At 35.9% G+C, this 22,692-nt stretch overlaps 1 pseudogene; it reads left to right on the forward strand.

Annotated features, from left to right (window-relative positions):
- The window catches only part of LOC149214276 (polyubiquitin-like), a 320,343-nt pseudogene extending 298,509 nt beyond the window's left edge, over positions 1–21,834 (forward strand).
- The last annotated feature ends 858 nt before the right edge of the window (positions 21,835–22,692 follow it).

Genomic DNA, 22,692 nt, shown 5'->3' on the forward strand with positions numbered 1-22,692 from the left:
TAGACGATTCCTTGAATTCCCATAATCTTCATCACTTCTCTTACTTGAGAATCAATTATGAATGACTCAATTTGCAGATCTTCATAAATTAAACATATCTTTATGCAAGCTTGTAATCAAGAATAACTCTTATAAGTATGCAAATACGTTATCTATATTATTGAATCTATCTTGATAACTACAAGTTGACATGTTTTCCAACTATAAAATTGATTATGATTTCTATTCAATAATTAATTAGTTCATTTGGTTTTGGACCTTATTCCTTACTATTAATACATACACAAATTTAATAATACATTTATGAAATTATGGAGAATCTTGATTTTAAATAAGATTTAGACTATCTCAAGGGCATTTATATCCTAAAGATAAGTGTTTTTTTTACCCTCTCAAAAGATTACAACCCTTTGAAAGACTACTAACCACTCATACAATTATACATCTAAGCACAAAATTCCTAAATCCATCAATCTCTTCCATTCCACATATAATACAATCATCTTAGACTTCTAAATCATGCAAGAATTTCGATTCATCAAAAATGTGATTTCACTCTCCTTCAATTTCTCTCTCTCAAAAAAATAAAAAAAAATCATATTCTTGTAAAACAAGAACTCAAATAAACTTTTAATCAATCACAAATGTTTTTCCTTTAAGTTCAAATAAAGCAAAGTTATCACCAAAAAACATGTTTATCTTCTAAACATCTTATTCTCTTAACAATTTACAAGTTAATACAATTTCAAGAAAGCAGTTCATCAAGTTGATAAACAATATTAATTTTGACTTGATCGCCTAACTAACAATAGTTTAGAGCAGTGCATGAGTTCAATCATCATAAATTCTCTAATTAATTTAGTTAAAAAAAATTCAATGAATATGAAATTGATACAATTATTAAGGAGACTATTATGACTTTCCTAGACCTAATTTGTCTTAAGCCAATAGAAAAGATATTTCATCAACTTATCACAATAATATTTTTCTACATTTCAAGAATTTGAAAATCAATTTAATTCTACTTAAATCCAACACATACAAAAGAACTACAATACTAGAGCATAAATACCTAGTTCACACTTGACTCCATATATCAAAATCAGTTATTCCAAACATTCTAAACCACCTAATGGTGTTCACTATGTCGATCTTAGTATCTTCATTTGTAATAAAAATAAAATAATGGATTTAAATCTCAAACAAATTCATGTTATGAATCTCTATTCATTTAAATTTATTTACACATAATCAATCTTCCTTAATCATGTCTATGATATTCCATCAAAATATTTTTGTTCATTCTAACCAGAAGAATTACTTAGTTCATAGATATATGTTAGTATGGATTCCACACCCATGCCCTACCTCATTACTTAGCTCATATATATATGTTAGTATGGATTTGACACCGATACATTAGCTCATAGATATATGCTAGTATGGATTCCACACCCATACATAACTTAAGGAAAACATAACCTTCAAGTGTTCCTTAAAATGGCTTTCACAACCCTTCATGCACCAATCATTAAAGCCTCTTGTATATTAGGAAGGTCATGCCACAACCTAGTATTTGAGTAAGTTATTTGATGCATAATGTCAACCCAAACTACATAAAATCATGTCAAGGAAGAATTTGAATTTCATTCTTAATAGTTAAGAATGGATTCTAAAATCATATTTTAACACATCAAATTAACGCAAATACATTACTCGTGAATCTACCTTCACAGTTAAAAGTGACATCCTTCAAGGTAACTTTTGTTAAGTTTCCATTAGTGTAGATAAGAAAAAGGTCAAAATTAACATGATGAAGTCAATCATCATGTTAATTGAATCTCAACCTTACACTTGTTACATATTCCTAAAGCATACACACCAAGGTCATCATAATATAGTTTAGATTAGGCCAATATTTTTCTTGGTATATACAATTTCAGCTAGTAAAGAAGGCTAGTAGGCCCATATCACAATGATAATGATGCATTAAACATATATGCTACCATGCATGCACTCCACATATCTCACTCACCCATTGGCAATCAAGTCATTCACATGCTTGGATTTAACCACCAACTTCTCAAACACATCCTTTCCCAACATGTCTTTAAGTCATTTATCATATTTTTAATATTTTGTCTTAACAAAATTATGAGGGAGTATAAGAAAGCATTTTTTTTTAATTTCATGAGTTTCTAAATGACATAATAATAACAATATCCCTTATGCAACCAATATTCCTCCAAGTCAACATACACAATAATTCAACATGTATGAAAAATCAACATTCATACCTCATAAACCTACAAGCAAGCATGTTGGCCCATTAGGCCCTAGTGTTGAACTTGACTCTGATAGCATAATATTAGACCTTACTAACCATCAATAATATAGAGAAGTAGAGGTTAGTTAGCCACTAAGATTCCATATAACATAAGCTTAAACCAAAATTAGATGCCTACAACAATTTAAATTTTTACTTTTAATTTTATGCTAAAGCTATACTACAATTTTGGGACAATGAAAATTATACCTGAAGAGATATTCAACTCCAATCGCTGAGAATATGATCCATCTTTGATCCCTTAACAAACTCATTTGAACCATCTAGTTTTCCACCCAACCATATCCAAGGAGAACTTCCCCCTGGAACCCCCGAGCTATAAGAGCTCGCAAGCAGTACCAAAATATAGCAGTAGAGAGATATACAAGGAAAGCTGAGAAACATAAATTTTACTTCATCTCAATACCACTCATGTTGAACTCCATTTGGGTATAGCTACTTAGTAATTTATATTAGCATTTGGCTACTCTCCAAATCCATCCCTCTCACAATCTTCTTCAAATATCTCAAACTCTTGGTATCACCATGCACCTCTCTTCAAGTGAGAATACATGAGACACATATATAGAAGGAGCAACAAATTATTGTCATAAAAGAGGAGTAATATGGATGTCTTGTATTCCATTTAGAGGAGTGTAACTCATGACATTAATGAGAGGTATGCATGCCTTAGTTAAGGAGAGTGTAACATATGCATTAAAGAGAGAGTAAGAGGAATATTTTATGACATGTCTTTAATGAGTGTAAAAGGAATATGCCATTCTTTGATGAGTGCATAAAAGAGAGTGTTATGTATTATTAAAAATAAAAGAGTTACATAGAGCCATGAGAGTCATCAAGGAGAGAGGTGTGAAGTGATTGAGGAGATGAAGGTGACTTGTAATTCCCTTTTAATAATAATATCATAGTCTCATAAAATATAATAGTAATATTAATAATATTAATATATTGAGGATTAAGTCGAGATTGAACTATTAGGATTAATTAATGACGTGTTAAGTGATTTTCTTTCAGCTATACTTGATTACCCATTGATTGAAAGTGATTTACTATTTTTGGAAATTCATATGAGATGATAGACATGACTTTTTATTTTTAGAAAGCCACTCCAAAATTGTTAGAAATGAGATTTTATTAAGGAAATTCATCCCTGAGCTGCCCATGAGTGGTATTTTTCTTCTGAAGAACAAGGATTATGCATCCGTATTGCATGCATTTCTATGCCTTAGTAGATTGAGGACTCCGCACCCTGATCTACACCAAGGATTCTGAGATTCCACACCTTGATCTTTTAAATATTTAAGAATTTGTGTTCCAATCCTTTTATTATAGATTCAAGACTCCACATCTTTTTCTTTCATGAATTTAGGACTTCACGCCCTAATCCTTTTATTATAGATCCAATAATCCACGTCTTTATATTTCGTGGATCTAAGACTCTGTGCTCTAATTTCTATGGCTTCTCATCTACTCTACTTTGAAACTCCTCGCTTCACCTTAAGGTATTGATTGTGAGCTCATACCCATCCGATGGTTCATTGGTAAGGTCTAGTTCCAAGACCAAGAATTGTGCATGATTTCTGCAATCATTTTGGTTTTGAAGAAATGACTTCCACAACCATTTAAAATTTGAACATCATTTTTTGAAAATAACCACGTCCCTTGTCACATCCTACTCAATACAAGATTAAAAATATATAATCATACAAAATCCTGTATCATGACTTCCACAATCATTTATAATTTAAGAATCATTGTTTGCAAATAACCAGGTCCCCTGCCACATCCTACTTAATACAAGATTAATCATATATAATCATACAAATCATGTATCATACATAAATCATAATTAACCTTATGTTCCACATAATCATGATCATCCATGGATACATGTGTCTCAATCTTGGATCATCATCCATGTCATACACCTATGTCCAAACTAAGATATCAAAAGAGAAAACATTGATAATATTCTCTTAACCAAAATTAGTTCTTATACACACAACCATAGATATCATCATAAGCACACAACAAATAGGTTACCAAAACCAGTTCTATACAATGTAAGCATGTACATAAGTCTGGCATGCATAATATTATATCATTACATCAAAATCACCCTCTCTAAGTGCCACAAAATTAACCTTGCCAAGTTGGGCCACTACACACACCACATGGTTACTCACCGATTGAGAGTTATTTATGTTTTAAATTGGAGACCACCATTAATGGGCTAAAACCCCACAAGGTAGGATCATGTCACGCATTTAATGGTTTAAATCATCAAACATCTCTTCTAAAAGGCTATTAAATAGTATTCATGACTTACAACACCTTAGGCAACGTGTCAAAGTATTTTAGGGTATATTTCTTAAGAAATGACCTTATTTACTTCCTTGAGGCCAACAAACTTCCTTTCTTAAGAATCAAGGTATATTTTTTAGTGTCTTAAACTTTCTAATGGATCCCGTCAATGTATATCTTCTAAGGAACTTAAAAGTACCTCTTCTCCAACGGTCACCCTCTAAGGGATTATAAAAAGAGACCTAATCTCCACCCCAATTAATGATCTTAACGTAAGAAATTACTTTGCAATTTTTGGCCCTCTTGTGCAATTACCATGGGATCTGAAGTATGAGGGTAGGAGTGTCATTTGAAAGGTTGAGGTTTGGTGTAGGTGTCTTGACATAAACTTTGATGCTGGTGTTTCCCTTGGTACCAACTAAATAGAAAATTCCACTTCTCTGAGGCGGTAACTATGAAATATCTGCGGGAAACACATCCTGAAACTTTTGTAAAACAAGGTAACTGCTCAATACCTCTACATCCTCAACATCCTTGCCTCTATCACTAGAAATATGCACTACATATAAAACACAATACTGCAAGGAAAGGTTAGCAAAAATATAAGAATGAGATATGAGCAAAACACGACTTGAAAATTAAAAGAAATGAGTACTTTCACTTTAAAGAGATACCAATATTATAATGTAAAAAGGAGTGAATAGTACAAGATAAATGCAACCTGCAAGTAGGTTAGGAATGCTCATAAAATCAATGATGAGAGATGAAAAAAACTAGAATTAAAGAAAACAATTGCTTCAAGGAGATGCAATTATAGCCAAATGATTCAAAGTGAGAACTATAAACCCATTTTAACCAAGACTATAAATTTATATCACTTTATCTTTGAGAACTATAAACCCATTTTAACCAAAACTATAAATTTATATCACTTTAGAACACAAGGTTACAATATTCCAATAAAAATCCAATGGAGAAACTTTAGGATTATCCAATGAGGCAATGCCAACAGGGACAACACACTCAATTTCTTTAATATTTGTGCTTGTTTAGTTAATCTTCACTTCTATGATATATCAATCAGAAACCGGTGAACTTTAAATATTACAAGCACAAGTATTAGGTGAGATTGCTAATAGTGATGAAAGGATGCAAGCTAGACTAGATCTAAACTATGTAATGAGATGCTAATGATTCACTTTACAAAATATGCACCAGACTTTCAAAATAAACGGTCAATAAAGACACAAACTAACAGTAGCTTATCCAATATATAAAAGTCCACAAGACCTCAATATTAACCAACAAGTGCAAATGAATTAAAGCCAATGCACAATAATCACTCTAGGTTCCGGGGATAATTATGCTAGATCCTAGAAACACCACTGTAGCCTCAAATAAGACTTGTGCAACACAAATAACAGTCCTCTAAAAGTCAAACCCAGTCATACAAATATGCATAAAATAGTAACCAAACACTTGGGGTTAATCTGGAAGCAAATCGGATGTTAATTTCGAGCTAAGGGTCTGATTATTGCTAACATTCTTATAAATTCAGATCTGATGATAATGACTGTCAGCAAATAAATCACATTTTGGAGAGGATTGAAGTTTGAAGCCTTGTAACCTCCCCTCAGTGGCTGGTATTGTATATCAATAGACAATATCTTTCAGTGATGGAGAAAACGTAGAAGATACCACTGTAGCTCATTGTTAATTAAGACCAATCCACAAAAGAGTAAGGAAACATAGCAAGGATATGAGCTGGAACACTTACAAACTTTGGTGATTAATATGTGATAAAAAAATTAGTTTTTCTATTTCCTTGGATTTTATTATTGTCAGTACCTTCTGCAATCAATCACCGTGGATAATATTTCAGCTCTGAGATAATATGATATATAGTAACTGTGGGAAGATCAGTGACAATAAGTTCTATAACCTTAATCAACCAATCAAATTTAATTGCAAGATTACCATGGTGAGATCCTTGAATAGTGTTTGCTTCAGGTCTGAGAGGAACCCAGCGTCTTTGAGGCTCATGACTAAAATGATTCAAAGCCTTCGTACAAAGATAGATATGAAATAACCAGACTACAAATTTGTGCCACAAATTTCCCATAAAAGAGAGCTCGATTTTCTGGTATTTCACTGCAAAACCAAAAAAAGTCAATACATATAAAGAAAACCCTTGAGTCCGAGTGAAATAGTGGCAAATAGACCCACAACCTTTAATAGAAATCGATCAAAAATTTGTGAGTCACAAATCAAATGCCAAAACCCTTATCTAAGCAACAAAAACAAGCCCAAAAAATAATCCAGATTACTGAGAACAAAAGGATGGCTTCTGCAGAAAAGAGTCAAGGTTAGATTCATGCAAAGTAAGCTTATTTGACTTGCAAATTCCTTCAAAATCCTCAATAGAATTTTACGTGCCATGAATGGGTTGCAAACATGGCTAGATCTCTCCGTATGAGGCTAAATCAACTTTGGAAAGCATGTAGCCAGGAAAAGGTTTACGACCTTAAAAAAAAATTGATTAATGGGACCTTGGAGACTTCTCCTCTATTCGACTTCTTCAATTCTCTAATGGAGATACCTGCAAACCAAACAATCTTAAAACACTCCACGTGTTTTGTTTAAGCTTGGGATGGTCACACAAAATAGCCACATGAATATATAGAGAGAATGATACAAAAATTATATTCACAAATTTTAAAATAAAAATAAAATAAAAGCCCAATAAATTATATATATGAAAAATTTTTAAAATGCAATGGGTTAGTGAAATAATAGAAAGGTGAAATGTTAGTATATATATGTATATGCAAATTAGAGAAACTCGTTTCAACTTTTGAATGTGGGAAAAAAACCTTTAAAAATTAATAGTTAAATCTTAAAAAAACTACAAAATTAAAACTTAAATCAAATAAACATTTACAATTTTGAAATCTAAAAATTATTTACAAAATAAATCTAAAAAATATATATATACAAGTATGCTAAAAACCCAAAAACATAAATTTGAAAACAAAATCCAAAACATTAAAAGTTAGAAAATCAAAATTATTTTACAAAGACTTCAGAGCTATATAAATAAAATACAAATATACTAGATCTTAAGAATACGAGACTGATTTCGCTCCTAGATCTGTAGATATAATCTTTTCTTACCCAGATCTATTAATTAAACTCAGCATATGAAAGGTAAATGATTTTAAATGTGAGGTACAAGCCCCAAAGACTCTGCAAAAGGAAAATCATAAGATAAGTTTAGGAATTTAGATCAGGAAGGCTCTTCATATCTCATGCTTTGAGTCAACTAGTCCAACCGAGGACTTCCCCAAATGTCTAATTTTTAAAATCCAAATGATTTCTGCATACTTCAGATTAAACTGTTAGATTAATAGAGACGTAAAATAACAATGTATTTTTTCAAGAATTAGAGATACCTACTATCCCTGCTAAATTAAAATGTTAATTTAAACCCAATAAACTATGCAAGGTACCTGTTCAATAGATTATTCCTCAAAAACTATTAACCAACAAAAAATAATATTTAGCAAAACATTAAAAACAATATTATCATAAGGTGCAAGAGAGGAACACCACAATCAATGTAAACCCCAAAGACTTTGTGTTATTATTAATCTAGAAAAAAATACAAGAGAGTTTCGAGAGAAAGTACCTGACTCAATGATTAGATCTTTTGAATGACAAATGACCTCTAATTTATAGATTAATTCTCCAACGACTAGTTGATTTGATCCATGTCAAAGTAATCTTGACCATTAATAAAAATTTAATTATCTTTTAATCTTCTCCATCGAAATTATTTTATTTTTTAGGAAAATTTGAATTTTTCATTTAATTCATTTTTACTCAACTCAAACTTAATTATTTTGAGTTGATTTCCTCAAAATATTGACTTTGACTTAACTACCAAGGTCCAAGGGTCTAAAATCTTTTGAATTTTTCAATATTCTCTTGGCCGGAGACCTCTAGAAATTAATTTCTCAGGGACCCACAAATTATACCTTTTGGACCCATAATTTTGGTGTTATATTTGGACAATCTCATTCTGAAAGGTGCAAAGATATTAATTATAGGTTGCAAGTTAGATTTAGTGTCAGAATTTGAGATGAAGGATATTGAGTCGATGCATTACTTTTTGGGACTTCAGATATGGTAGCAATTGAACAAGATCTTCCTCGAACTGGGGAAGTACATTATAGAGATCTTGAAGATATTTGGGATGGGGGATAACATACTGATGGAATACATAATGATTGAAAATTACCCCAATGATTCTCTTTGAAACGCTTGGCTGCCATTATTTTTTTTTTTGCATTTTTTTTTTAAGGGTTGATATAGTGAATCCTTCAGTTATATTTTGGGTATGCACACATTTCCTACTCTAGTAGGCTGCAAGTTAACATTTATTCATGCATAATGATTAAGAAAAGAATAACATTTCCCATTTAGGGATTTTGTAAAACACTTTGCAAAATATCTTGAAAACATTTCTAAAACATGCATCTAATTACCTCAAACAAAACCATAACTCATGAAACTCTTACCCAAGTCCTTTGGAATTTCTTTATTACAATTACCTTTAGCAATATTTGGCTTTTCTTTCTCAAATGATACAATACCAAGGTTAGTACAATAAACTACACCAACAATAATTCCATAACATTTTGAGATCTAAACATCCATACATATAGACCACTCTTAGTCTTCGTTTTCAACTAGCCAATAATATTCCAGATAACATAAGCTTAAACCAAAATTAGATGCTTACAAGAATTTAAATTTCTACTTTATATTTTATGGTAAAGCTATACTACAATTTTAGGAAATGAAAAATTTGCCTAAAGATATATTCAACTCCAATCGCCGAGAATATGATCCAGCTTTGATCCCTTAACCAACTCATTTGAACCATTTGGTTTTTGACTGAACCATATCCAGGGAGAACTTATTGTTGATTTTGGGTAGCATCGAATGTGCTCTAGCTCTGAAATTTTGTGGAGGGGCTAGAATACATGAGATCTCCAAGACGCAGAAATCATTTGGTGAAATTCCACCCGGTTTGTGTTTTATTAAAATAATTAATATTTTTAATGGGATTCCTAAGTCTAAACTTAGGAAAATAAAAATATTAATTGGTATTAATAAAAATATGGGTGAGAAGCTTCTAAGAGATGAGGATCAAGTGTGTTTTAATCTTAACTGTTGATTAGGGACTTAATATTGGCAGTTGATTCATCAACAGGAAAAGTATAAGAGGAGGCTTGAGGGTCAGTTGGAGATACACCAAGTTGATCAATCAGTTCGTTTTTTCTGGGGTGAGGTTTGTTGAGAAAATCAAACAAGTGATCTGAGTTGCAGTGAGAGGGGCAGAAGCAGAGATTTGGATCGGAAAGGAGTTCCGAGCCAAAGAGTATGTGGCAGAGAGGCAGCGCATAGGCCTATGAAATACTGGAGGGGCTCATGCAGTGCTGACGCAGGCCAGGAGGGTCTCTTGCAGTGACAGTGCAGAGTATTCGTTAGAAGTTTGAGATTTTTCTAGAGAAGCGAGGTTTTGAGCTTGGAAGGCTGAACAATAGTGTTCCTCCAACAAAACGATCTAGCAGAAGGGGTGATGCAGTCTTCCAGAGGCAAGACGCTGGTGCATGAAGTGATTGCATTGGGATTTCGCAGTGTTTGCCGGGAGTCAAATCACTCATTAGATTAGCTGTGACTTGGAGAATGAGGTAAACCCTCATATGTATTACTTATTGTTAATATTTCTATGAAAGGTTAGCTGGTGTGAGAGGCAACCTATTGTACTCAGATTGTACTTGCTTAATAATACAAACCCTTTATTTGTTGCACTGATTTTCCCAAGTTGGGTTTTTCCGGGGATGTGTTGTCAAAAAATAATAATGTCCCTTGTGTGTTTGTCTCATATATTTTCAGTTTATGATCTATATGTCAGTGTAGTTTGCAGTAGTGTTTTTTTATCACTGTTTATAATTCAATAACTTGTTAAATGAAATAACAAGTAGGAGATGCTAAGCCAGTGATTGTAGTAGGATATCTGTTTGTAAGGATTTAGAAATTTTCACATGGTATTAGAGAATTGTAGATCATAAGACACTGAAGCCATTAGTTGGGAGATCTAACGAATCTGTTGGAGAGAGGCGATTATCCGAAGTGACAACGTTGTTTCAAAGCCAGAGGAGCAGCTGAAGGAGTGACACATTGCCAAAGGAGTGACGTTGAAGCTCATGTAGTGCCTGCATCAGCTTTCTGAGCGAGGAAGAGGAGACATAGTAACCGAGAGGAGCTCACGCAATGACGGCATCAGCTCTTTGGGCCAGCGCAAAGCCTAAGGGGCTTAGATCGGTCAGTTGTCGGGGCATTAGGAGCAATGCATATTCGATCTGTGGTGTTGTTGGGACATTGTTGCTATTGTGCAGAATAATGTCTAAGGGGACTGAACCAAGGTAGAGGGAGTCACTACCTTAGTAGATTTCTTTCCAAAAAAATCTAGATCCAGGTTGTTGAGCAACAACAAAGGAGGATTGGAGAGAGGTGATTCGACATTATTTGGCATGAGGATTTTCGTGAAGGAAATCAAGACTCAGAGGGAGTCTAGAAGGAACTTGTCCATTAGTGGATTTCTAGCACCAAAGAAATCCAGATCCGAGTCTTGTTGGGGTAGTAGCGAAAGAGGGAGATAATATAACCTCGTTCTATACTTGTTTGAGTAGAGATGGAAGTCGATGGACTGAGGGATCAGGACACATTGGATGTAGCATCCAACTTTGTCATCTGAAGGCCAGTATCCTGGCAGTCCTGGACAAGAATTGCATCAAGGATTATGCCTTGAAGATGGTTGATGTTCTGGTCGATGTTGATCCTCTCAAGAAATACGAGGAGGCCCAAGCAAAGGCTAGGTGCATGATTTTGGATGGAGTCAAATATCATGTGGTGCCACATATTTCTAAAAAGAACACAACAAGGGAGATATGGGAGGCCTTGACCACCTTGTATGAGGGAACTTTCGTTCAGCGGAAGATGTTTCTTGAGAACCAGCTGAGATAGTATCAGATGCAAAAGGGAGAAGAAATCGATCCCTTCCTTCTCAGGTTGCAAGGGATTCGAGACCAGCTGACTTCCGTGGGGTCTACACCAGATCCTGAGTTCATGGTTAGGACTGCCCTAAATGTAGTCACTGAAGTCTGGGAGACCTTTGTCTAGAGCATCTTGGGCAGGGCTTCTCTCCCTAGTTGGGAGGAGATGTTGGCAACTCTTCGACAGGAAGAGATTAGGTGGATAACCAAGACAAGAAGTAGCAGCAAAGGAGCCAGAGTCAAGAAGGAGGAGGAGGAGGATGCAACTCACGCATCATCAGGACATCAAGGGCAATAGAAGAGGAAGAAAAAGGACATAGCCAAGGTCAGATTCTTTAGGTGTGGGGAATTGGGACATTTCACCACTCAGTGCCCTTGGAAGAAGGGCAAAGAAGAGAAGTCTGACTCAAAGATTGTTCCAGCCAAAGCTAACGGAGAAGGCGAGGATGATGATTGTGCCATGAGTGCTCATGCACCTCTAGAGAAGAGGTGGGGTGTCATTGAGTTGTAGTTGGGAGGACTACATGGAGGGGAAGGATCCTTGAGGTGCCCAAACTCTTGGATCACATACGGCTACGGGCGCCCTTAATGATAGTAGTAGAATGACAGGTGTCAATTGGTGTGAGGGATGATGGAGCAACAATGGCAGAGCTAGAGTGCCAAATTCTGAAGCATCGCAGTGGAGGTTGCAATAGTGCAGGAGGCACCAACATGTTAGATTTTGGGTGAGTTTTAAATTGCTTACTTCTCAACAACTGAGTTTCAATGCAACAGTTAGCAGTGGCAGTGCTATGAGCAACATGATGCAACATATTGAGAGGGAGTTTCAGTACAGATGTAGCAGTGACAGTGGCAGTGACATGGGCATCAGTACAGACTGCAGCAGTGCAGTGGATGAGGGACAACAGGCCAAGCATCAGCATCGCAGAGGACCGATGTTGTAGATTAGTGGGATGCTTCTATTGAAAAGTATTTCTAGACACATTTCTCGCTAAGAGGGAGTGTTTATTTTGGATAGCATCGGATGTTCTCTAACTCCAATTTTTTTTTGAGGGGCTAGAATACATGAGAACTCGAAGACCCAAAAATCGTTTGGTGAAATTCCACCTGGTATGCATTTTATTAAAATAATTAATGTTTTTAATGGGGTTCCTAAGTCTAAACTTAGGAAAATAAAAATATTAATGGGTATTAATAAAAATATGGGTGAGAAGTTTCTAAGGGACAAGGATCAAGTCTGTTTTAATATTAGCCATTGATTAGGGAATTAATCTCGGTCATTGATTCATAAACAGGAAAATAATAAGATGAGGCTTGAGGGTTAGTTGGAGATACACTAAGTTGATCAGTTAGTTCGATTTTTCTGGGGTGAGGTTTGATGAGAAGATCGAACAAGTGATATGAGTTGTAGTGAGAGGGATAGAAGCAACGATTTGGATCGGAAAGGAGTTCTGAGCCAAAGAGTATGTGGAAGACAGGCTGCAGTAGCATCATAGAGGCAGCGCAGAGGCCTACACAGCCCAGGAGGGGCTCATGTAGTGCTGACACAAGCCAGGAGTGCCTCTTACAGTGGCAATGTAGAGTATTCGTCAGAAGTCAGAGATTTTGCTGGAGAAGCAAGGTTCTGAGCTGGGAGGGCTGAACAATAGTCTTCCTCTAGAAAATCGATCTAGTAGAAGGGGTGACATAGTCTTCCAGAGGGAATATGATGGCCCATGCAGTGATTGCACTGGGATTTCACAATGTTTGTCGAGAGTCAAATCACTCATTGGTCAGTTATGACTTGGAGAACGAGGCAAAACCTCATATGTATTTCTTGCTACCGATATTTCTCTGAAAGGTTAGCCGATGTGAGAGGCAACCTGTTGTACTCAGATTCTGCTTGCTTAATAATACAAACCCTCTATCTGCTGCACCGGTTTTCTCAAGTTGGGTTTTTCCGGGGACGTGTTTTCCAAAAATAACGGTGTCCCTTGTGCATTTGTCTCATATATTTTCAGTGTATGATCTGTATGTCAATGTAGTCTGCAGTAGTGTTTTCCATCACTGTTTATAATTAAATAACTTGTTAAATGAAATAAAAAGTAGGGGATGCTAAACCAGTGACTACATTAGGATTTTTGTTTGTAAGGATTCATAAATTTTCACACTTATCCCCCTGGAACCCCTGAGATGAAAGAGCTCACAAGTAGTACCAAAGTATAGCAATAGATAGATATACAAGGAAAGCAGAGGAAGATAAGTTTTACTTACTCTCAATACCACTCATGTTCAACTCCATTGAGTAGAGCTACTTAGTAATTTAAATTAGCATTTGCCTACTCTCCCAATCTCTCCCTCTCGCAATCTTCTTCAAATATCTCAAACTCTCGGTATCACCATGCACCTCTCCAAGAATACATGAGACACATATATAGGAGCAACAATTATTATCATAAAGGAGTGTAATTCATGCCATTAAGGAGAGGTATGCATGCCTTTGTTAAAGAGAGTGTAACATATGCATTAAAGAGAACATCCAAGCACACAATGGCCTTGTCATAACAATCCACCTTGGTCCTATGAAGATACAACTAGTCCATACCCAAAAACATAATGTATGATCCCAACAGAAGCACATTGAAATGCACTAATGTAGGCATACCATTCAACTCAAATGCACAAGCTCTTACCCAATGGTGAAATCTTTTCGTTGTACCTGTAGGAAATTGCACTAACTAACATTTTGCATGTGTTTCTTTACTCAGTCCACACTTATCCACCACGTCAGAATTAACATAACTATAATTAGACCCAAGGTCAATCAAAATAGAAACAACTTGATCACAATGCTTACCATCCATATCGATAATAGATGCTTGGTTATCTTCTTGCCTATTATCCAATACTACATAGATCCGTGGAATGTTCTACCCAACATCCCCAACTGTCTGCGCTTCATGTGCACTATAGATCTGACGCCCACCACCTTGATTCTATGAAAAATCCTTCTCTAGATGTTACTTACCACATGTCGAACACTGTAATTGTCTCCTACCGCCACTTCTATTTTGTTGTTCTCTAGGCTGAGGTCCATTAAACTTCTTGTAAGGTGCAAAATTCTCTTTCTCACCTGCATCCTGGGGTCTTGTCCTTTTTTTCTGCCATTTATATTTAGCCTTGTCTTTCCCTTTCCAATTTTTCTAATACTTTGTCTTGCACTTTGATTTCTCATAACAATGCTTCAACTTACTAATGACTTCTTCAAGTGACTAAGGCTCATCATATTCAATCTGATCTCTAAATTCTAATGGAAATCCACTGAAAAGTCTATGAAATTTCTCTTTCTAATATTTAAGATACGATACATACCTCAACAATTACAGGAACTTGGTCGTATACTCCTCATATGTCATTGATCCCATCTTTAGTGCATAGAAATCCTTGGCCTTACTTTCGTAGTACCTCTTTGACAAGTACTTCTTCCTTAAGAGTATCTTGAATTCATGCCAACTCAACTCCTATGTCTTGATGTCTCTAACAAGCTTCACATCTTCCCACCAGATGTCTTCTTTCCCTTTAAGGCTGAAGATAGCTATTATTTCCTTCATATTATCTATGTAATCATTCAACTTAAAGAATTTCTTCATTCCAAGTAACCATGCCTCTGCTTAATCTGGCTTTTTCAAATCTCCATCAAAGGTAGGTGTCTTGGTTTTCTTGCACTCATCTGGAAAATAACCCATGTCATTCCTCTTGGAAGGATGATAACGATGATGACTATGGTACCTATCGAAACCAAAACTAGAATAGAACCTGTATTCATCACCTCTCCTATCAGATGTATCCAAGAACCTTCCATCTCTGATCATGTCATCCCTATCCGATCTATGCCCACTGTGAAACCTACTTTCATATGCCTCGTTAGTCTTGTCCTCTTGTCCATGGATGATCCTAAGCGGTCCTTGTCTTTGCATTAACCTCTACTTGTTTCTCTTATGCCTGAATGATTCAGACATTATCTGCTTTTCAACTTCTTATTTCTGCCTTCAAACTTCTCAATGTGTCTACTATGTTAGGAGAGTGCCCATCACCATGTTTCTCATTTGATCTATAGGGAGAGTCTCATGAACTGTAGTCTACCATCTTGATAGTCATCTTTAATCTGCTTCCTGCAAATATACTATGTCATCTAAACCAAAATATAAACATAACCAACATACCCCATTATGGTTCAGGGGAGGATATCTCGTCTACAAGATCAACTAGATTAGCACAATACATGTATACACATAACCATATCAGTATATAAACATCATTTCAACCATTATCTAGTTACCATGCATGACTATAACATAACCATGAAAATGCATGCATAACAACATATAGACACTGAAATGCATAACAAATGCATAACCGACATGCACTCATGACGATCACATCCAACAACAATCACCATCATCTTCCACATGGTGACATAATTGTAACAATAACCACCACCACGCATACACAACAAGCACATAGACCACAAGCATAAATAACACATACACAACCGAGATGTATGCATGACAAATACATTCCACCCATCCAGTCTAAGGGGTGAACCATGCTCTGATACCTCTATGTAACACCCTCCTACCACATTTACCCACGCTAACAAGTCCACCGAGGTAAACATGTGATGAAGATTTACTATGATATGATTCAACTCCCCAAGTACAATTAAGGAAGTGGAATCGATAAACCAAAACCAAACTAACCTTCCACAGGAGCTACAAAACCTTTAGGAGCCAACCAACCCCTTCAGGTGTACAACCCATGAGATAACTTGCTTCTTGACTAAACTAGACCCTTAGTCACTCCCATGACAAGCCTTCCATGCGACTAGGACCCTCCAGTCACTCCCACAGCAAGGCATCCATGCGACTGTGGCATTTTTCAGCTAGTTTTGTGCCATCAACCCCATATTTTGAGCCACTTTTTAGGGCTAGGACTCATGCCTCTGCCCAGAACTTCATGAAACTTCCAGAAATGTTAAATAACATTGAGTCAAGGCGACTAATACAAAATATTTAAAAAGGTCTTGAACTGACCCCTAACAACCATGATAAACATTCTGTGAAACACATCATGAACATGTAATCTACAGGTCATATAAACACATCTGAGTATAGCGACTTCATACTTATCTGAGAATCGTTAAGAAGGTCTAATTCCCTCTCATAATAGTTGCAATATCATCTGTTAGGCCATACATTCATTAACATTTCATTTATGAAACCAAACAAGATGAGAGCCATAACTCAAGTTTGTCATAAAACCATGATTATAACCAACATATAACTAGCAGAATAACAATGATAGAACATCCATTATGACCACATGATAACAAACACATTTACTTATAATACGCAAGAGGAAAAGAGCTCTTATTAACATATGCAAATGCAACCAAGTTAGGGACTTCCACATACCACCTGACCATAGATTTGGCTGAACCAAATATTTCTTTCACCCAATCATCCCCGTGCCATATTCCAAGCATGAATGTGGGACTTACAATAAAATAACCAGGGCTTCCTAAGGATTTATTGCAATCCACCAAGGGATTCCTAGGCACAAGCCCTCATCTATACAACCAGGCTTTACTGCAATCTCGCTAAGGGATTAGTAGTCCCAAACAAGAAACATACACTGCCAGGCTTTACCACAATCTCACTATGTATCAATCCAATGATCATTAGGCCTATATAAACATGGATGCCTCCAGATCTCTCCACCTAAATCGTGAGGAATTTGTACGTCTCCACCCTCTAGGATTTACCGTATATCACACCATTCACCGGTCGAGGATTCCTAGGCCCAATGAGGGTATACACAATCAATCTTTACCGTAATCCCACCTTCATTGGTCCAGGGATTCCTAGGCCTTGTGTTTCCTCCCTGAGACCATCCCACTTAGTTTTGAAACCATCTAACAATCCAACTCAACTAAATAACAGAGAACCTATCGCACCATGGCTATCCGGAAATGGAAAGACAAGGCTGAAATCCACTGTCAAACCTGGCAAAACCCATGGCAATGACAGCAAGAGAACAAAAAACACACATGCATGTACCATGGATGCCAAAACTAGCAAGGAAATCACACATGCAACTCTATGCTTGTAAGTAATCCTATTGTAGCAACTTTATCCAACTCTTCCTTGCTTGACCTTCGCTTCCCTTTGCTTTCTTGTCCCTCCTTTGCCTTCCTTTGCTAGAGTGCTCCAAGAATGCTCTAAGTGTGCAAAAGTATGTGAGTAGAGAGAATAGAGAGAGAGCTCCAAAATTGAACTGAAAAAAGGTTGTGAAATGATCCTCATAAACCATTTTTATTAATGAGGATCATATTTTCTTCAATTTCCATTATTTTCCTTCATTTTCCTCCTGACATGCAACGTATGACCTTTCACCTTCCTTTTTTCCTCTTTTCCATTATTTTCATAAATGAATGCCAATAAATTTCTCTTGCCTTTTCAAATCCTTTGCCATTGCCTTTGTCAATTTCCCTTAGCCATAATAAACCAAATGAACACCCACTAGGATGTTTTGTCCAAGATTCAACTTGTCATACGTGTCCCATGACCTTGGTCTTATTTTTCTTTCATTAACTTTATTATATGGATTTTTAATCCGAGGTTGTTACAAAAGATATATAAATGCTTGAGAACCGCGATCATATTGAGATATATTAGATTGAATTTCTTTCATAGAATAGAATTTTTGTTAATATCAATTTAGATTTGATAGAATTAGAAGCTAAGTCCTTCCATATATTTTGCTTTAAACTTCATAAGTTTACAAACATAAATTGATAGGATTAAAATGTTACGAAGCTCTAGTACAATTGAATTGAATGGAAATGTGCAAGGTGTAATAGGACATTGATGCAAGAATTTTAGTTTGGTTAAAGTAAATGAAGTGTTTCAATTTAAGGAAGTGCTCAACAGTGGCTGACTTGAAGATGCAGTTATGAGGGGTGTCCATAATATGTTCTTTGAGATAAGATTTAAATGATCTCCCAATTTATGGAAAGAAGAAGAAGGAACAATCTATTAATTAAATATTTATTCTCTTTTTTCAATCAACTTCCACTCCTCCTCTTCTAACAATTATCTCTTTCCCTCATTTTTTTTTTCTTTTTTGAACTTAGGCAATTTGCATTACATCAAATGAGGATTACATAGACCAAATATTTTATACTACTGGTCAACCCAAAGGGAAACCATACTAGTAGCATAAGTTCAAAGTATTGAGGTTGCTAAGACCTCGTCTAATTATAGCATTTTGTGCATAGAAACTTATAAAAACAGGTTGGTTGTGTTGGATATTGACATCCATCAACATGAGAAGATAAAAGAGACTACCAACGCTTCAAGAAAAAAACTAGTGAGTCATACAACTATTGGGCAAAATCTCTAAGCATTTGCACTTGCTAGTCACTACACTCATTTGAGGAGAGGGAGATGTTGACCAATCTACTAGCTAGAATGCCCAGCTTGTGGTTTATATTTTCAATTTTTTCCTCCAACTCTACCAATTTGATAGAATTATTCTATTGAGCCCTCTTGTACCTCCCCATGCGTCCCACAATTTTCAAATGATGATTAACCTTGTGCTGAATCAGTGCCATGATCCATGAAGCGACGAGAGCACATGCAACACATTAAGTATAGTGGGAAGTGCAACCCCCTTTCCTTGGGGAGGCGGGCGGGGACGCTTGCTCCTAGGAACCCTTCTTAGGGGACTCTTTTCTAACACTTAGGCTTTGGTTGTCCTTGATGATGGTTGAAGCGTTCACTTGAAACATTGGATATTTCCAAAATTCTTAAATAGTTTGTCCCCAAAAAGCTCAAATAACATTATGGTGAGTGACAAAGTTAAAGATAATAAAGCAAATGGCATTGTGGTGATTGTAAGATTCAAAAACATGAAATATGTAAATTAATTGTAATGTCAATTATCATATTAACAAGAATCAACAATGTTCATAACACACGAATTCAAGTGGGGATTCACAAAGACAAGGTGTCTAAACTTCTTCATGAAGTATTAAGTGAGACATAAAATAGTGTATGCACCAACACAATGGTGCGATATTTATTTAGGTGTCAAAATGTGATGGATTTAATGTTTGAGAAAGGGTACCCCATATTATAAATTAGATAGCAAACTTGAAGAGAGATGATTTTATTTTTTAGATATAAAAACAAGTATTATGTGATGAATCCATGTTCATTAACTAAGTGAGTATTATAAATGAGGACATTGGTGGGTTATTGAAAACCTTGTTTAAAAATTTTATGAAATTTGATGTAATACATAAATAACAAATAATTTTAAAAATTTACATTTAAAAATAATATATATTTTAGATTACTTAATTTTAAGTGTGATTTTTTAAAGTTTCTAGAAAAAAAATAGCCAAAATCTTAGTTTTGTGTTGTTTAAACTAATTTATTTTTACTGTATATATAGATTCAACACCCTCAAAAATAAAAAAATCCAACATAAAAATTTTACACAAGGCACTTTAATAAAATAAACAATTTTTTTTAAAAAAGGAGCAGCTAGTTCCCAAGCAGAAGCATTATAGGGCCCTCTTTTTATTACATTTATACATATCAGACAAGCTGATAATTGTCACATAGAAACCATCATTACAACAATATTAGCCATCACATCAGTCAGAATAATCGCCACGGGACAACATATGCCACGGGAAAACATATGCTGCAGCGCAGCAATACGAAAGAGGTTAGAACGCAGGCGGGGTGCGAGTTAGCCGACTGCCCGGTCCCCTGAGCCATGCACAGGGCGCTTTAAAAAAATAAACCATTTGTAACAACGTCTCATTCATCTTTATTAAAAATTAAACGAAAGTGATTGAAACCGTCCAATTTTGCCGGCTATTCGTTTTTCCGCGCGAGTGGATGCGTTTGATCCGTTAACTCATCTTCTATACATCTCTCGATTCCTCCCTTTCTCGTTGCCATCGGCTGGATTTAGAAGGGTAGTCGATTGGATGCTTATAAATACCCATCTGCCCTCTCCTTATTCAGATATACTGTTCCAATCCAGTGTTGGGAAATTTTCGTAACGTCTGTGTGAAGCGTTTTCTCAAGAAATTTATTTCAGGTATCTTCTCGTTCGCTGTCATCAATGCTATCGGCTTGCCTGTGTTTTTTTGTATGACTTCGGTATGAAGCGTTTTCTCAAGAAATTTATTTCAGGTATCTTCTCGTTGGCTGCCATCAATGCTTTCGGCTTGCCTGTGTTTTTTTGTATGATTTTTATAACATTGAGAAGGACTCTACTCTTCACCTCAATCTCCGTCTCAGAGGGGGAATGCAGATATTTGTCAAAATCCTCACTGGCAAGACCATCATTCTGGAAGTCGAAAGCTCTGACACGATTGACAATGTGAAAGCTAAAATTCAAGACAAGGAAGGGATTCCACCCGACCAGCAGAGGCTGACATTTGGCGGAATACAACTGGAGGACGGCCGCACTCTTGGCGATTACAACATGCAGAAGGAATCAACTCTTCACCTTCTTCTCCGTCTCAGAGGAGGGATGCAAATCTTTGTCAAAACCCTGACCGGAAAGACAATCACTCTTGAAGTTGAGAGCTCAGACACTATTGATAATGTGAAGGCCAAGATCCAGGACAAAGAGGGGATTCCTCCTGATCAGCAGAGATTGATCTTTGCTGGGAAGCAACTTGAAGATGGGAGGACTCTAGCCGACTACAACATTCACAAGGAATCTACGCTGCATCTTGTCCTTCGCCTCCGTGGTGGTATGCAGATACTTGTGAGAGCGTTCGCAGACAAGCCCATCATACTGGAAGTTGAGAGCTCTGATACGATTGATGACGTGAAGGCTAGGATTCAAGACAAGAAAGGTTTTCCTTCTGATATGCAGAGGCTCATTTTTGGCGCGAAGCCGCTGGAGGATGGCTGAACCCTCGCCGATTATAACATTCAGATGCATTCCACCCTACAACTTAACGCGCGTCTGCATGGTGGCTTTTGAGTTTGTGGGACTGCATTTCACTTAGCGTTAAAGCCTTCCCTGTAAAGTGTTCGCCTTTTATTGGTTTTACATGTTTGGCTTCGTTCTCTGTTTTGTTAGATGTTCCATTACAGAGACTCGTGTTTTATGGAATGTGATTTGCGCGGTTTTAAGGAGTATTTGAATGAAATAAAAGCTGCGTTCAAATTATTCGATGCTTGTACTCGTCTTACATTTTAGGTGTTTCTGCTTCGAAGTGTTCTTGGGATACTTTTAGTTGTTGCTTTGCCCATACAACTTTTTAAAATGGAATAAATATATAGAATACCTATTATTCAAGTGGGGTTTATGGGTTAGACTAAGAACCCAAGTATGGGAGCTTGTGGCTTAATTGAATTAATTCATTTTTGGTGTTATAAACATACTTTATTGGTGGGCTTAAAAAGCAACCTAATGATTGTCTTCAGATTAAGTTTGTGCTATCTTTCTTGTCTTCGGGAAACCCATGTTTCCATGTATAGATTTTGGCCCCTTTATCTTGCATCATACTACTTTTATTGGAGAGGTCTCTGTTGGCCTAGGTAGGAAGGATTTGAAGGAAAGCTTCATTGGTGCTAACACTTAGGATCAAGTTGTAGCTTTACCAACTCTTGCTACTATCATTGCAATAAAGAAACTTATGTTTCATTCGAGCTCACATTGTTTATCTTTATGAATGTGGATTTCTAATGGATATTTTTATGGTCTAACATATTTATATCCATATGTACTTTGAATATTGTGATTTATTTGTGGCTTCTTGTCTATCTTACTGGTTTGCAACTTTAGGAGGAAGCCTTAGGGTTTGGACCCTGGGGCATTGTTTATAAATGTAGGACC

The sequence above is a fragment of the Pinus tabuliformis genome, chromosome 1_1 (genome assembly GCF_031772625.1).
Source record: "Pinus tabuliformis cultivar Carrire ecotype Pingquan chromosome 1_1, CPIR1, whole genome shotgun sequence".
Lineage (NCBI taxonomy): Eukaryota > Viridiplantae > Streptophyta > Pinopsida > Pinales > Pinaceae > Pinus > Pinus tabuliformis.